The 17,867-nt window shown below is 43.5% G+C and overlaps 1 protein-coding gene and 1 non-coding gene across 7 annotated transcripts in view; both read right to left on the bottom strand.

The window, feature by feature from the left end:
* The window catches only part of RIPOR2 (RHO family interacting cell polarization regulator 2), a 210,885-nt gene that overhangs the window by 69,755 nt on the left and 123,263 nt on the right, over positions 1–17,867 (bottom strand). The gene's annotated exons all lie outside the window — the stretch shown is intronic.
* Positions 393–499, bottom strand: LOC115802021 (U6 spliceosomal RNA). Its single transcript, XR_004022383.1, has one exon. It is a non-coding gene; the product is annotated as a U6 spliceosomal RNA (small nuclear RNA).

The raw sequence follows: 17,867 nt of genomic DNA on the forward strand, positions 1-17,867 counted from the left end.
GATATCTGTATGTGTATGGCTGATTCATTTTGTTGTGCAGTGGAGGCTAACACAACATTGTAACCATCCTCCAATAAAAATTAATTTTAAAAAATCGATAAAGGGATAGTGGTATTAGAGTGAATCTACTACATGAAGCAATGACCTGTTGTGTTTGCACCACAGTCTGATAACAGCACAAAAATGTTTGTTAAATCTTATGTTGTAAGTTTTTCAATTGAAGTATAGTTGATTTATTAAAATCTTGTGTTAGTTTCAGGTGTACAGCAACGTGATTCAATTATACATATATTTTTTCAGATTATTTTCCTTTATGTTATTACAAGATATTGAATATAGTTCCCTGTGTTATACAGTAAATCTTTATTGCTTATCTACGTTATGTATAATAGAAAAATACAGAACGCTTCACGAATTTGCATGTGATCCTTGCACAGGGGCCGCGCTAATCTTCTCAGTCTTGTTCCAATTTTAGTATATGTGTTGCCGAAGTGAGCACTAATTTTTTGTTGTTGTTTTTTAAGCAACATACAAATAAAAGAATGTTTTTATTAAGGAAATGAGCTAGTTGAATGCTGGCACTTTCCAATCACTATGTACTAATAGGGGGACATTTATCTGTCTTGTTAATTCTCTCTGCCTTAAAGTAAATTTCTCTGATAATTTTACCTTGGTCTCCTTAGACCTGTGGCGTTCTGTCTGAAGTCACGTGAATTATTACCAAACAAAGTAGAGGTGATAAAAAACAGGAGGATGCAAACGATAACATTTCAGAAAAACTCAGTGTCAGAAAGTTACTCTGTGGTTCGAATAGAATAAGGCTGTGTATGAATGTGCCATCACATGCCAGCAGTTTCAAAGCTGAGTGGTTTCCCAGGGGCCTGTACACGTGTTCTCTGAATGGTAATTTTAGCAAATTAAACTGCTATAATAGGGATAGTGGTTTCATTACTGGTCCTTGCTGCTGCATACCAAGAAGGTGGTCATATTAACAACATCTGCTGAGTTATTTTTGTTTGCCAAAATCAAATAATTTATAACCAGAATGCAAAGCAGTTAGGTATAGCGATGTGCAAATACCTAGATTATCAACAAAGCAGAATTATGTTCCTTTTTATGGTACACCAAGGGTATAAAATAATTTCTCACTATCCCTTGCTCTGTCCAGAGGATTTGAAGCTGTAGAAACAGGAATGAAGCAAAAAGTCCATTTAAGCCTTAGCTTAAAGTACAATTTAGTGCAAAGAAAGAACAAATGTTTATGGATCCCACACTGGACCCATCAACATATGGCAAATTCCCAACAGCAAAGACAAAAGAATACATTACGGGCTTATTTGTACACATGTGAAATGCCATATTACTTGGATTCTGAGCCCAAAGGCACTGTCAGGATGCTTCCCCTCTCAGATGCCCACATAACTCCTAAAATCGCACCAAGCTCCCACTCAGCTAGCAAATTAACTTCTGCTCTTAGCTGTCTGTGACTCTTTGCCCATTCATGCCCTTAGCCAATCTACCTAGAGGGGAGTCAGATCCATTTTTATAGAGCAGGAAAAAGAGGGGTTGGAAGACTTTTCCCAAGACAACCTGTCTCCCCTACCACACCACTCCATCACCTGACTCTCACCAGTTTCAACCGTGTTCTAGGCCATTCCCTGTGAATTCACTCCATCCTCTGGGTCACAGTAGAATTGTTTGAAGGGATACTTTCTATCTTCTGGGACTCAAATCTCACTCTGAAATGCTTGGCTTTCTTTTGGCTCTGTGTTTTAAATTTTGTCTCTGGTTCACTAGTGAGAAAGTGGTTTTTATCCATTTTCTTGCGTCCTTAGCCACTGTCTCCACCACCCCAACCATCTGGTCAGCCTGGGCGAAGTTATAAAAAGTAGAGTGAGAGCGAGTGATTCTTTGGTCAGCCTAGGAGAAATAAAGCAGGTAACAGGCTTTCTCTGGACAGATCTTCTCAGGGCTTCAGACTCCCTACTCATCAAATCATTTATTCATGGGAAAAAAGGGAGGAAAAAGGACAAGAGACTCAAAAGACATACCATCTTGATGCAATGTGTGGACCCTGTTTTAATCATGATGACAAACCTAATGAAAAAAGTCTTTTTTTTTTTTTTTTTTGTGGTACGCGGCCTCTCACTGCTGTGGCCTCTCCCGTTGCGAAGCACAGGCTCCGGACGCGCAGGCTCAGCGGCCATGGCTCACGGGCCCAGCCGCTCCACGGCATGAGGGCTCTTCCTGGACAGGGGCACGAACCCGTGTCCCCTGCATCGGCAGGCAGACTCTCAACCACTGCGCCACCAGGGAAGCCCGAAAAAAGTCATTTTTGAGACACTTGGGACATTTTAATATGGATTAGGTATTAGACGATACTAAGGAAATATCGCTCATTTTGTTAGGTGCAAAATGGAATTAGGATCATGCAGGAAAATGTCCACACTTTTGAGATGCCCATGGAAGCTTGTAGGAGTGAAATGACATACGGTCTAGATTTACTTTAAGATGCTTTAATAACAACAATAACAAAAGGGATGGATGAAGCAAGTGTGGAAAATTCTTGACAATCATTCTACTCAGTGATGGGTTTTTAGGAATTTGTTATCCCATTTTCTTTATCTACATGCATATTTGAACATTTTAATTTATTGGATGTCTACTGGCCCAGTGCTGATATAAGAAGGCAATCCCAAATAGTGTACGGGTGTCAGGGCCCGCATCTAGCATGAAGCAAGCAAGTATAGTGTCGGAGACAGTAATTCTTAACCTTCACCCACTTTACGGAGCACTTTAGAACTCAGTGAAGGTAAGAATGGGAGATGCAGGATGAATGCAATACATGATAATCCCTGTCCTCCTCGAATCTCGGTGCGGGTAAAGATGAGGTCATAGAGAAGGGAAATTTGTCTATTTTCTCTAGAAGGAGAGGGAGATTTGGTTTAGCCTTTTTCCTTGGTGAGTCGACCCAATCCCACTTGGAAGCAAACAAGAAGCCTATCATTTGACCACATTGGTGGTCAAATTAACTGGCTTTAAGAAGTTCCAGATCCACCTAATTTTCCATTCCTCCCAGACCAACATCTGTGTAAACACAGAAACCCCCAAACTGGGACCATCTCTCTTAGACATGGAGCAGATTAACAGGGAAAGGAACTGTGTGGTCAGGGGGCCTCAGATCTTGCCTCCGTCCTCTGGCTTGTAGGAAGAAGCTCGTGGGAATATTCTGAGGCTTTCACCATGGACAAGGGCACAGAGGGGTCTAAGGCCGTTAGGACTTGAGAAACAAATGCATACTCTGAACAAACTGGCAGCACTGAGCTTAGTAGCATTAGTCATGCAAAAATGAAAAGATGAAATAATCTCTGTGTAGGGAAGTTAGGTGTTCAAGCCAACTGACAGAGGCCTTATCCACCATATGGAGCACCCAAAGAATTTAGTACCTCATGCTAAATTTAGAAGACTTTGGAACAGGTGACCCTTTGGGGAATAAAAATAAACAGAATGGTGCATCTTTTGGTGGCCACACAGCTGTCTGCAGTATCACCTAATGAGGAGACTCATAATAACATTTTATGTTTGTAGATTGCTCTTTTCCAAATGTTTTGACATCTATATCCTGCCAGCAACCCTGTAAATTAGGTACGACAATTACCATGATTCCTAGGTAAGGAAATTGACCCGTAGACAACTGTTCCAACAAGGCTGTTGGCAGAACCAGAACTAGCATTGGAGTTTCTACCACCCACATGTGGCCTTGCTTCTACTCATCTCTATTTTCCTTTAGCTGAGAAAGCAGAATTCCTCCTCTAGTTTTCTTTGCCTGTTTCTTTTTCTTTCCTTTTTTTTTTTAATTTGGCCGCGCTGCGTGGCTTGCAGGACCTTAGTTCCCCGACCAGGGACTGAACCCACACCCTTGGCAGTGAGAGCGCAGAGTCCTAACCACTGGACCGCCAGGGAATTCCCTTCTTTGCCTGCTTCTTAATGTGACTTTCCTTCAATTGGAGTGGAGGGTCACCAGTACTCAGAATGCCCTGTGGCCCCAAAGACGTCATTAATCAGGTCTGATCAGGTGCTCAGAGGGTTCAGGAACAATTGATCTTTGTCTCACTGTCACTCTCCTTGCTTTTTATTTTCTTATTCCATAACCTTTCCCCACAATGAGATGCTCATTGTAACATAGTATAACATAGTATAACAATAATAACAGCATTTTAGATTCAACAAAAATAAATGGGTAATTCTTGCTATTCAGGAGTAATGCCTTGTACCTTAAACTCTTGTGGCTAAATCCAGAAAGTTCAGTTTTGACTAAACCCAGAACTGAATTATTGGGTTTATTTGAAGATATTTACCACAGTAAAATAAATATTTAACCTATATCTCAGCCTCTGCACCTTCCTATTGATATAACTATCAATAACATTTAGAAAGAGCCTAATATAATTTAGAGAGTCTCAAACCTGGCTGCGTATTAGAAGTTCCTGGAGTTTAAAAATGTGATTGTTGGGCTTCCCTGGTGGCGCAGTGGTTGAGAGTCCGCCTGCCGATGCAGGGGACATGGGTTCGTGCCCTGGTCTAGGAAGACCCCACATGCCGCGGAGCGGCTGGGCCCGTGAGCCATGGCCGCTGAGCCTGCGCGTCCGGAGCCTGTGCTCCGCAACGGGAGAGGCCACAACAGTGAGAGGTCCGTGTACCGCAAAAAAAAAAAAATGTGATTGTTTGAGCCTCATCCCCAGAGATTTTGTTTTAATCGATCTGGGGTGGAGCCTTGCCAGAGATACTTAAAACAATCTTCCCAGGGTTTAATTTTTCTCTGTGCACACAGTATACCATAATCTTGATCACATCTGCCTTCCATTCTTTCAATATGTAAAAAATTGAGTCACGATTAATGTTCTTTAGTCATTTGATTCCAACTCCACTACAAGAAATATTTGAAAAAGGCATTGTAGTCTTTACCAGAAACACAGGACAAAATTGTCTCTCTTATTTAGTGGCAAAAAGGAATGGCTCTGAGAAGCTTAGGATTTAAAAGAAAAAACTTTTCCACTGTTGTAAAGACTCAAAAGTAACTGCCTATCAGGACTGGAACCCATGGTCCTCTAATCTTCTGTTTTCCAATTGTGTGCTGACAAAGCAAATGAGCCTTGCATCTCAGGGCTGCTGAGACCAAAGAATTCACCCTGCCTGGGTTTGTGGCCCGGCAGTACCGCTTTATATTGTATAGCCTTGATGGGCTGCTTAACCTCTCCAGACCTTAATTGCCTCATCTGTAAAATTGGGAAAAGAACCAAACTCATAGTTTGCTGTGAAAATTAAATAGGTTACTGAATTAAAGCGCTTAGAACAATGAATAGCATTCGCTATTCTTATTGTTACAATGATGAGGATGTATTATCAAGTTGTCTCCAGTTTAATGAGGTCTGGATGGAGACTTCCTGTGCATCTCCCAGAGGAGAAATCTTTCAAAGGAGGTTGATTTCCTGAGCTTTATAATTTACCTAGGATCTCATTTATAGTACTGTGCATTCTCAGGTGTCTTGAAAGTCGAATTAGCTGAGCTAGGGTTCAATTGGAGAGACTATATAATATCTGCAGAGGGGGTAAAAAAATAGTTGATCCTTCCTAAATAAAAAAATGCAGTTGGTATTAAATATGGCACAAGATCCTAGGATATTTTACCACCAAGCAGGCATTTTTAAGAGTTGATTTTCTATGGTATGATTTGTGAGCTTTTCAGTGGACGCCCTCCAGACAACCAGCTGCTCTGAACGTTTTCTTTTTTGAAGGGTGTCGTTCACACTGTGTGTTTCTCAAACCTCATCCCAAGACTTTGGAATTGAAAGTACAGAGAACATTAAATGTGGGTGCTGAGTACAATCCAGTGGGATGAGCAGAATGTGGAATGTGAACTGGGCAGTGTCTTAAAAAAAATGACATGCATTCACGTAAGAATGTATTTTGATCCCTAGGAGGGACAAATTTTTCTCTGTACCAAAAATATACCATTTGGCAGGATGGGTTTATTGTTTCCGAGTCAGCAGTGTGGGTGTTCCAGCCCCAAGAGCAGATGCCCTCCAACTGTTCGGCTTGGGGTATTCAGGGTAAAGAGAAAAAGGGGGCAACAGTATGGACAGGTGGCTGGACACAGCCAGCCACTGCACCCCCTACCCTCCTGCCGCCTTCCAGAGCTGGATTTCAGACCATGCTGTGTGCCACAATTAATATTCTCAGCAGGGAAGGGCAGTATCAAATGTATCAGTTATGTTTCTGTTAGCACTTCCAGAGTCAAGGAGAATGGTTTAAGTGGGGGCATTTGTCTTAGTGAATGAGAATAAACTTAACACGTGTGTATATATGTTACGTATTTCCTGAGAGTCAGCTCAGAGGCAATGTCATGCCATCACAGCTCTAATTAACAGAGGTTCTTAAGTTAGACAGAATCTTAGAGATTGCCACAGTCAGCGTCTTTGTACACAACAGAGAGGAGCCGCAAGTAAAAGCAAGGGAGCAGCAGGATCCGGAAGCTTAAACACACACGTGCACACACAGACACCTCAAGTTGTGTGGTGTGTGGTTAGACCATCAGTCTGCAGTCACACAATTGGTGTGAATTTCCTCTTTGGAACAATGACCTCTGCTCAGTTTCCTCTTCTCTAAAATGGGGCTCATAATATTTACATCGTTAAGTTATTGTGAGGATTAAGGGACATCGAGCCTGTAAAGTGTAACGCCAGGCACAGAGTACACACTCAGTAAAACAGATGCCTGCGACCACCACCACCATCATCATCAACACCAAGGTCAAGGATATAAAGACAAATGGCCTTACCTAAGCAATGAAAGTTTTATGTTTTTATGCTCTTCATTTTGCTAATCAGGTTGGTCTCGCTGAAACCTAAGATCTCAAGTGCTGAATTCTGGCACTGTAATAAGATTATCATGAAGTTGCAACTCAATTGTCTCAGCCGGGCTCCCCTGTGAGAACATGTAGGCAGGGAGGAGTCACCCTCAACTCCTTCTGCTAACCTTGCCTGAAGACAAAAACCTGATTATGGCATGTAACTTTGCCTTAGAAAAGTTGAATCTCTCTTTTTTTTTGTCCAAAACACAGCAATTGAAGGCCAACTATACATATTTCTTTTTCTCTTCATGAAGTTTCCTTTGATTGCTCCTTTTGGATCTTTAGGAGAACCTGATGGAGGGATAAGAAAATAAGAGTGAAGGTCGACGTGCAAAGTGTCGACTTTTGAACTTCACTGCAATGCTCTGGTTTAACGAGCTCAAATTAACCTCCTCTGTGTCAGTTCCCACATAAGACATTTCTTTTATAATTCATAATGCTGGGGTAATTGGCCCTCCGAGGAACTGCTGTATTTTGCATGTCCATCTTCCTGATAGCAGTAACTTCAGTGATAACCGAGTATGTATCCGTTTTGGTCTGGCTACAACGAAGCTCAGAGCAAAACTTGCTGCTCAATTGTAGCATAAACATTAATTTTTTAAAGTTAGAATACTGACTTTCTGAGCTCCTTCTTTTGATGCTTATTCTCTTTTTTAATTGTGTATTATTGTAACCTGTCTAAAATGTTTGAAAAGTTATGAATAATTTTTTTTAATAAACTTTAACCACGTCTTGTTCTTCTCCCAATTACCATAGATGAATTCCAAGAGGCTTTAACAGCTATCTATTGCTTGACAAAAATCACAAGGATACTTCCATCTGTGTCCACTCATCGTCCCATAATTTGTTGCAGCTGTTTGTTTCGGTTTTAGTTTTTGGAAGCCACTGGATCCCAGAGGTTCCAGACAATGAGGAAACTACCAATCATTATTATAAATCCCCCATAAATCTTGATAAATGAAATAATCATCATTCCCATTGAATTATTCCCATAAAAGAAATTTTACTCAGGCTAACATAGGGCCCATGAAGATAATTTCTCTTGCACTGATTTGAAAAATGGGCACTTCTGGAAAAGATCAAACAGGAGTTAAGGGCTTCCCTGGTGGCGCAGTGGTTGAGAGCCCGCCTGCCGATGCAGGGGATACGGGTTTGTGCCTCGGTCCGGGAAGCTCCCACATGCCGCGGAGCGGCTGGGCCCGTGAGCCATGGCCGCTGAGCCTACGCGTCCGGAGCCTGTGCTCCGCAATGGGAGAGGCCACAACAGTGAGGGGCCCGCGTACCGGAAAAAAAACAAAAAACAAAAAAAAACCAGGAGTTAAGTCAGGGAATCAAAGCTTTTGTTCGGAAAATGATATTCAAATGCAGTCAGTCCAAATCTGAGAACTCTACTTGTGATGCAAATCAAAGGCAAAAAATACTTCTGTTTGGGCTTCCCTGGTGGCGCAGTGGTTGAGAGTCCGCCTGCAGATGCAGGGGACCCGGGTTCGTGCCCCGGTCCGGGAGGATCCCACGTGCCGCGGAGCGGCTGGGCCCGTGAGTCATGGCCACTGAGCCTGCGCGTCTGGAGCCTGTGCTCCGCAACGGGAGAGGCCGCAGTGGTGAGAGGCCTGCGTACCGCAAAAAAAAAAGAAAAAGAAAAAATACTTCTGTTTAACAAACCAATGCAATTTTGCACATCACGCACACTGGTTACCGCTTTAAGTCTTTTCTGAGAGAGGGATAGAACGGTGAACCATGCATGGATTAACCAGCTCTGACACTATTCATTTCCTTCAACTGCAGGTAATTATCCTGTATAATTCTCCTATGCATAAATTAAACTGCATGAATTAACAATGATCTTGTTTTCCTACATTCAGTAATTAAGACAAAATTGAACAAGGGACACTTTACATGTGGGTATGGATTAGACAATAATCCTTCTAAAAGGGAAGGAATGACTCCTTTTTTCTCCCAAGTTTGCTTTTTCTCCATTTCCCTCCCCTTTTGTGGGGTTTTCAGATCGGAGGCATTGCGAAGGACAGTTGTTTGCATGAGGAAAGGGAAGGCTTGCCACTGACACACATCACTTATCAGGACGCATTGTCTACTCAGTGGAAAAGTGTCTGTTTCCCTGTGATAGGGTACCTCTCAGCACAGGCACACTGCTTACTTAGCAGGACTAATGAACCTTTTGGCTGGATGATGTGAAAAAGCTTCTCAGTGATTACAATAAAGTCCTGAAGTGTCTCATTAATGCCTTGATATCAACTAAGACTCTCAACCTGAAAATTGCATGGACCATCTGAGTACGGAGTGACTAAGCCAAGTGATCTGGCAACCACAATCCAGCTCAGTTCTGTGGGAGAACTCAGGCTTATGGAACATGCTACTAACCGGCAGTTATAGGAACTCTGAATCTGGGGTCTTTGTATATTTACATCCACAGCTACAGCCCAGACTGATACCAGGCGGCCCAGATTTAAAACTGTACTCTGTCTTTACTAATTTTGCTGAACCTCAGTTCTCTCATCTATAAAGTACAGATGATAATAATAATTACCTTGGGGTCACTGAGAGAATTCAGTGAATGAATACATGTTCCTGGCATATTGGAAATGCTATTAAATGATAGCTATTATTATTAATATTATTATATAAAACATTTTATTTAGATTCGATGTTTCACTACAGAAGAGGGGCTTTATGTCAACATGCGATATGAGATACATGTGGACACATATGTAATTCAGAAATTGGGTTTATTTTTAAAAATTGCAATGGCTTCAGACTTCCCTGTGCCTTCATTCAGTATCACATAATTTACTTAAGGGGAGAAGATGCAAGGAACATCTTTTTTTTTTTTTGCGGTACGCGGGCCTCTCAGTGTTGTGGCCTCTCCCGTTGCGGAGCACAAGCTCCGGACGCGCAGCTCAGAGGCCATGGCTCACGGGCCCAGCCGCTCCGCGGCATGTGGGATTCTCCCAGACTGGGGCACGATCCCGCGGCCCCTGCATCGGCAGGTGGACTCTCAACCACTGCACCACCAGGGAAGCCCAGGAACATCTTTTTTGTACGCAGAATCTACATGCAAGGTCTACCTGCACTTATTTCCCCCCAGTTAGACTGTAAAGGAGTGAGACTTGTTCCTTAAATGAAAACTACACATTCTTTCAATATTTTTTTTCAGTACCTCTAGCTTGATAACCGTATATTCACATATTTGAAAGCACCTTGAGTTAATGTAGCCCCTTAGCCTCTTCTTGCTTTGGCTGTTTTCTTCCATCAGTGGCAAAAGAGCCATTTTGCAATACTCAGAGCCAAAAAAAATTACATCTGGAAAATATATTAATGTGAAGAAACACACTTTGAGGATCTAAAATAATAATAATAAATAACCCTTAAAAAAGAAACAGCACATGCCATTTCTATCCTATTTTCGGCCAAAGGTCATTTGACAAAATTCAAAGGGCAAGCTTTTTTAGGGATGTCATGGGAGCCTGCAAAGGGAGCAGTTCCTGACCTTTCTTATGTCATTATCGGGGCAGGTTTCCACTTGCAAAATACAGTGTCAAACTGACATCATTAGTCAGGTAGTAAGAGAAAACAGTCATGCTTCAGGCTCTCAATGAATTGGGCTTCAAATAGGCCATATTTTGGTGACTGAAGATGGTGGGCAGGCAGAACAAATCACCCCTCCCTCTCTCCAGCTTAACATTGATTTTGCTACAAAGGCCAGTTGAATGGATATTCTGGGGTGGCAGACGCCAAATGGGGGTGAGAACAGCTCAGCACTAACCCAGCCTCTTAGACATACTGGCACCGTGATTTTGGACAAGCCTTTTGTTTTGTTTCCTAATTGGTGAAACCAGGGACATTAATGTTCGTCCTGCATACATCATGGGGTTCTCTGGTTGAAATGGGATAATGGATGTGATGAAAGTTGTTGAAGACTGCAAAAACCCGCAGAAATATAAGGTACTATGACTTAGACCAATGTATTATTATGTACCATTTCCGAGGGGACCTTGAACTTGAACTTCAGGAGCAGTAAACTTTGGGTATCAAGGAAGAAGGCATGTGCAAAAAAAGAAGTGGTAGAAAAAGAAAGAAGAGCAGTCAGCCTGCTGGGGAGGAGGGCTAACACACTTCATTGTGTGTTAGTCCGGCTGTGTTTCATCTCTTTTTCTCCATCTGCTAAGTGGGTCCCAAATTTGACGACACTCCCCAAAGTAAAGATTTGCAGCGCATCTACCTGCCACACTGAGGCAATTCTACTATCAAAAGAAGTTACCAGGAGTCTTGCTTATTCACACGTTGAATTAGCCAGTTTGAAATTCTTTCTCAATGCTACCAATTCCCCTTTTCCTAAATCCTCCCCCAATAAACCAACCAACAAACTGCTTCTGATACATATTTTAAGAGTGAGTTTCTTAGGCCAATATTCTACAGCAAGAGAATGTGGGCTTTAGATTTGGTTATTCTACTACTGACAACTGTCACACTATTTACCTCACAGTGAAGAAATCTGATAGGAATAACACAAGATTGTGGTTTTAATTGACATTTTTTCTGCATCCGACAGCATGGACCAATCCGGTTATTTATTGCTGCGTGACAAATCATCCCCAAATTCAGTGGCCTAAAACAACAAGAGTGAGTCAGGAGTTGGGAAGGGCTCTGCTGGACAGTCTGGCTCAAGGTCTACCATGCAGTCAGATGGTGGCTGGACATGGAGCAGTAGGGACCAGAGAAGCTGGGTACTGGCCAGGCATCTCTCTCCTTGTGATGCCAGGCCTCTCCATGTGGCTGGTTAGTTTGGGCTTCCTCACAGCATGACAGCCTCAGGATAGTCAGATAGCTTACGTGGTGGCTGATAGCTTCAAGAGCTAATAAGAAGCTGAGTTATCTTTTGTGATCTAGCCTCAGAAGTCACATTCCCTATTAGTCCAGAGGGTCAGGTTTTTGAGCGGAGAAACAAAGGCCTCTTTTCTCAATGGGAAGAGTATCAAAGTCACTGTGTAGGAAGGCCCGTAGGGTGGAAGATACTGTTGAGGCCACCTTTGGAAAATATAGTCTGCCATATAGACTGACAGTATAAAGTTGAGATAAGTTGTAGAATGTCAATAATTATCCCTGATACTGATACTTACATACAATCTCTCCTTACTACCACCCTGCCAGCGATAGCTAATAGATCAGATAGTAACTTCTAGTTCGGTAAAACAGGCAACTATTCTGATGCCTTCTCTTCCCCTCCCCCTTGTGCCTTAATGACTTAATAACACTTGTTAAACTTCCTAAAAATCTCAGGCATCCAATTCTGTTCTGCCATATTTACATGCCTCCGTCCCTCAGGGTACTGTGCATATACACCTGTGGCTCCCCGGGCTCCCCACGTGCTCCCACGGCAGCTGCACTGGATATGAGTGATTGGCATTCAACGTCATTCCAACCCCATCCTGGTGCCTTCTAGTACCGAAGCCCAGAAGCTGAAAACAGTTTTGAGAATCCCCTGCAGCCCGGATGCAGGGGGTCTCCACCAGGTGTACTTGCCACAAGATTTGATGGGGAGGCTGTGGGTATTGGTTTCCTATGGCTGTTTTAACAAATTACTACAAATTCAGTGGCATAAGGTGACACACAACTATTAGCTTACAGTTCAGGAGGTCAGAAGTCTGAAATGGGTCTCACAGATGTGTTCCCTTCTGGAGATTCCAGGGGAGAATCCACTTTCTTGCTTTTTCTAGCTTCTAGAAGTCACCCACATTTCTTCTCTTGGTGCCTCTTGCTCCACCTTCAAAGTCAGCAATGTTGCATCTCTCTGACCCTTCTTGCATAGTCACATGACCATAGCTGGGACAGGTTCTCTGCTTCTAAGGACTGACGAAATTAGCCTGAGGCCGCCTGGAGAATCCAGGATGATCCTAAGGTGCCTGGCTTTATCATATTTGCAAAGTCCCTTTTGCCATGTAAGGTAATCTCTTCATTCACAGGTTTCAGGGATTAGGTTTTAGGGATTAGGATATCTTTTGGGAGGGGGTGACGACACATTATTTTGCCTGCTATGCTATACTTCTGCCTTTTCTGTTGTCACCACTGGCAACCACCTTCATGGACTGTCTGGCTTTTCTGTGGTGCCTTACTGGCTGGCTGTTTCCTGATGGTGGCAGTGGCAGCCTCATTCTGGAGACAGTAGCTTCCTAAATCAGCAGGCAGCATCTTGATTATTGATCAGGCAGTGAGTGGCTCCATTACAACACGACTTTCAAAGTTGTTACAGAAAGCTCGACCTAGGGTGTGTTTCCCTGGCCTTCCTGACCTGACAATTCCATAAGCCATTTTATGTCCTTTCTGCTGAGTGGATTCTGTTGTCTGCAATGGAACCCCGATGCATGTTCTCAGTGCTATATCCCTGTGTGTGTCTATCTCTCTCTTTTCTAAGCTCCACATATTTCTGAACCATCACCAAGACAACACTAAATTATATTACAATTTCGGAAGATACGGATCATTTCAAAGTGGCTAAAATGCTGCTAAATAACTTTATAAATGAAAAGTATGGCACTGCTGTTCAAGGGTTACCTGGTAGTTATACAGGAATCTTCATTTAGGGAAGTTAACCTTGAAACTCCATATATCAGCGGGGTCACATTAATTAGAAGGTAGACGGTTACAGTTAAGGCCAAGACCAAGTCACTCCGGGCCTTCATATATAGCAAAAGGTAGGGAAAGCAAATGCTGTACTGGGAATAACCTCTCAGGAGTTGCACTAGCTCCAGGAAACTGTCACTTTGGATTTATTCCCCCTATTATGGGAAGGAAAAACCGTGTGCCCTTTGTGTTCATCGGTATTACTTTTGTATTTGTGAGGTACCCTCCCCCCCACCCCGCTCTTGCCTCTCTTCCAAAAGTCCTCCCAGAAAACAAAGACAGAAGGGGACCAGCTTGAAGAGAATGGAGTCATTGTTCCTTCAGTTCCTTCCTGAACAATTTGTTTGAGAAGGAATAGATCACTTCCAGTGCTAGCGGTGAAAGCCACAGCATTAAACCCCAAAGACAAGTGACTTTATTATACAAGAGTTACAGGACATTGTTCTGTACACAGGTTGTTTTATGGGGCGGGCATCGCCAGCCTCGTTTTAGCACCATCACCATTATTTAATAGCCTTATTTTGTAATCGTGCCCATCTGACCTTTGCCAGGCACACCGCCTCACTATCCTTAACTTTCCTACCTTCAGTCTTGATCTTAAATCTAGGTCACAGGCAACGAATTCACATTTGATGCCTATGATTTGCTAGGCAGCACGCAAGCCCTGAGGATCCAGGAACGAACAAAATAGACCCTCTGTGCCCTCAGGGAGCTCACCAGTCTTCCTGGTCTTCTTATCTGGTGAGTCTTCCCTTTTCCCTTCCATTTATCTGTAATCTTACCATAGGCACGGATGAAATCTTCACTGGCTACTTCAATCACAGCCTTCCTCTCCTTCCTCTGACCTCTCACAGCCCTATTTCTAGGGTGACCAAACCGGAATCCTTCTGAGTGAAAGGGGTGCTATTAATAATTAGGCTGCAACAACAGATGTATACAGGGCAAACCAAGACATGTGTGGACAGCACTCTGTCCAACACAGCTGGGTTCTTCCTCCTTCTCTACCAGACTGTGCACTTCCTAGAAGGTATAATCAATATCTTACACTTTCATATTGAATAAAAAATCTAACTTTGGCCAGATCCCAGTACTCCCTTAAATTACAAAACACTGAGGACTTGGACTTCCAACGCACCTCAGAAATAAAAATACTTTTTAATTATTTTATTATATTTTTGAATGCTAAATGGTGTGAAAAACATTCCCTTTGCCTAAGACTCTGCCCTCCTTGGTCTGGCAGAGAGCTCGTTTTGATCTTATGAAATACAACATAGAAATATTGCACCTCATTTGCTTTCACTGTTGAAAAGAAATCTAATTTTCTTTTTTAATTAGTGTGATAGACATGTGAAAACATTCATCTCCTCCACGCAGTGCTCATCAGTGTCATGTAAACCTTGCACACAAGACAATAAGTTGGAGTGGCTTCTTTTCTTGATGGTGTCCAGGGAGGGCACCCCAGCATTGGGCCATGTGTAAAATGATCTTTTCTACATAGCTGGCCACATTCTGAGAAAAACATCTATTATTATTTGGGAATACTTCCAACTAAGGTGGGATTAGTGTACAGTGACCAAAAACCAAAACCAAAACAAAACGAAAAACCCAACAACAAACCTTGGCCATTCAGCCAGAGAGGAACTTGGTGGCCTCAGAGGGCAGATAGGAAGAGGGAGGAGGACGTGTGGGTGTTTCGATATTAATTCATTCAAGATCTGTGCATTGAGTGCTTTTGTTTAGTTGAATCGGCTGGAAGGCCTCCATGTGCACAATGGGGAGGTTTTCATTTTCAGGGGGAAAATGTTGTGCGGAGAAACTGTCTAGAAGGATATGATTTTGAAAGCGGAGAGGAATGAAGCCAAAGGAGGGTTCCCTCCAGATGAAAAGGCACATAGTCATAATCGTTCTCCTTTGTTGAAGGGATCTTTCAAATAATCACTGTGGGGTGTTTACATGACAACTGCTTTACGGAGCCATCCCGTGTCTAGGTTTGCCTTTGGGGGACCAATTATGTGCTGCTGGCCTATCTGTACCTCCTCTCCCCACCCCCAGCCCCGCTTCCCTTGCTTCACTGTCTGTTTTCAGCTGGTATTCTTTTCTGGTTGAATGGCCACAAACACAAGCTGTCTATCTCCTCCAGCTCGTGGAGTTCAGCTTGGCAGATGAAAATAACCTTGGTAGAGGAGCTGTTCAGAAGCACGAGGCCCTGCTCATGGCCACCAGGGCAGAGAAAGCCCAAGTGGAAAGTCAAATCTGCCATTGCCCAGAGGAGCACCTACTGCATAAACAAAATGGACTTTCACTTTACCGCCACCTCCTCCCAAGAAAAGGAAGAAACTGGTTTTAGACTTCTGACTTCTTTGCAGAATAGAAACAAGACAGCATTTTATCTTTTTTCCCCAACCCACTGAATGAAATGAACAGTAAAAATAAAACACAGCTTTGCAAACGCTTCAACCCCAGGGACTGTTGTTTGCCCGATTCCATGATTTAATGTGAAACGTGCAGGCTGCGCTGCCCGCCCTCCAGAACTGCCTTTGTCTGTGTTTTAGTCTCTTGACACCACCGATTATTGAGCCAATAATCTGTGAATTAACCCAAAATACAGCAGAGAAGTGACCTGGTTATATTCAGAAGTGAGCATGTGGTTGGTATCACAGCTGGGCTGTGGGGTTTAACTACGCTAGGGATGTATCCATTCAGCAACCTCAGATTTAGGGCAGGACACCTGGCCGTCATGGGCAGGGCCCCAAGTCAATGGACTTCAATACTAAAGAGTAGAATTTGATATGAGTTTAGCTACCAACACCTGTAGATATAAATATCTCCTTCCCAGGTCCCTTGGTTTCTCCAGGTCACCCTTGAAAAGGGATGGGTCCCTTTTCTGCTGGAAATAATTTGACTTTGCAGTCAACAAAAAGAAAGAGAGCCATTGCTGGCGCTTGTGTTCGGGTACTCAGAATTTTGTGCAAGTCCCTAGTGCAGGCTTTTATTAGCTTTTCCTCGCTCTAGCTTGGTATTTCTTTATATTTATACATAAGATAAAATATTTAAAGCAGAAACCTCACACTGGATTGGCAGAGGAAGAGAGAAGCAGCACCCATTGGGGGCCTTTCGGAAAAGCAACATATGCAGTACGTTTTTACTCAACAGATTCTCCAGTATTCAGGTTTTCAGATGCTTGGATGCAGCAGATTTTGGGGCAAGTGTATCACCTTCCTGGGGAAGAGACAGGATTAGGCAGTATCTCTACTGAAGGGGGAGCTGGGCACAAGAGGCTGAGCCTGAGGGCTGGGCTACCAGGGACAGTGAAAAGCAGGGAGGCCCTTTCCTCTAGTGGCTGTTACCCTGAGTAGACACACCCCTGCAATTTGTTCCTACAGAAGGTTAGCCACTGGCTGCTTCCTAATTAACCACTGGAGAGTAGCCCGATGATGCTCCTTCTTGAAGAGTTCACAGCTGACATCCCTTGCTTGGAACAGCAGCTAAAACAGTCTGATGGAGACACAATGGCGGGGGGATTAGAGGGAAAACTCAGAGGCTGGTTCAAAAAGGCTGGAGGAGGAAGAGGAAGAGGGGAAATAGGTGAATAGGAATATCCTGGGGTGGGGGTGGGTAGGAGGAGAGGAACATTCTCAGAGCCAGATAACCCTGATAGAAAACAAAAACGAAGAAGTGATCACGTGTCAGATAACAAAGGGGCAAATGCTCACAGAAGATGCCCAGTCCCATACAGAGCGCCAAGTACAATCTCTTTGGGAATGGGGGCGACGATTAGTCCCAGTCCTAGAACTTCAACCAACTGCATGGCTGTGAGCGTGGAGGAAGTGGAGAGCAGGGAGGAAAGACGGACCTAACATGTTTTCCAAGACAATCATGATTGTTTCCCCCGGACCAAAAGCTTAAACGTTTCCTCTCCGTCACTCGAGCAACACGTTGGTATCTTCAGGATAAGAACCTTCCACGCTGCCAACATCCCCTCTGCACCACCCCCGCCCCTCCCCCCAACAAAATCCGCCCGGTTATCTTGCTTTTCCACTTGCTCTCTTGCTCCTGCGGGAGCTGTCACTTTGCACGAGGGGCTGGCACAGCGCTTCTGCCACCTTAACATCTGCATGGCTTCCGCTTGTCTAATTTCCAGCAGCACCTACTCCCTTCTAACATGAGGTTCTCTATCTGCTCCCCACTACCCTGGGGGAGGAGGATAGGAGGTTACAGTCTTGCGGTAACAGAGTTGCAGATGCTTCTCTTCTCTAGACCATCTCCCAAGCCACAGAAACTTGCAGGGGTGCTCCGGTCCTCAGGTGCATCATCACCTACC

This window comes from Delphinapterus leucas, chromosome 10 (assembly GCF_059928025.1).
Source record: "Delphinapterus leucas isolate spDelLeu-1000000601 "Yukka" chromosome 10, BTC_Dleu_Yukka2, whole genome shotgun sequence".
NCBI classification, from domain to species: Eukaryota; Metazoa; Chordata; class Mammalia; order Artiodactyla; family Monodontidae; genus Delphinapterus; species Delphinapterus leucas.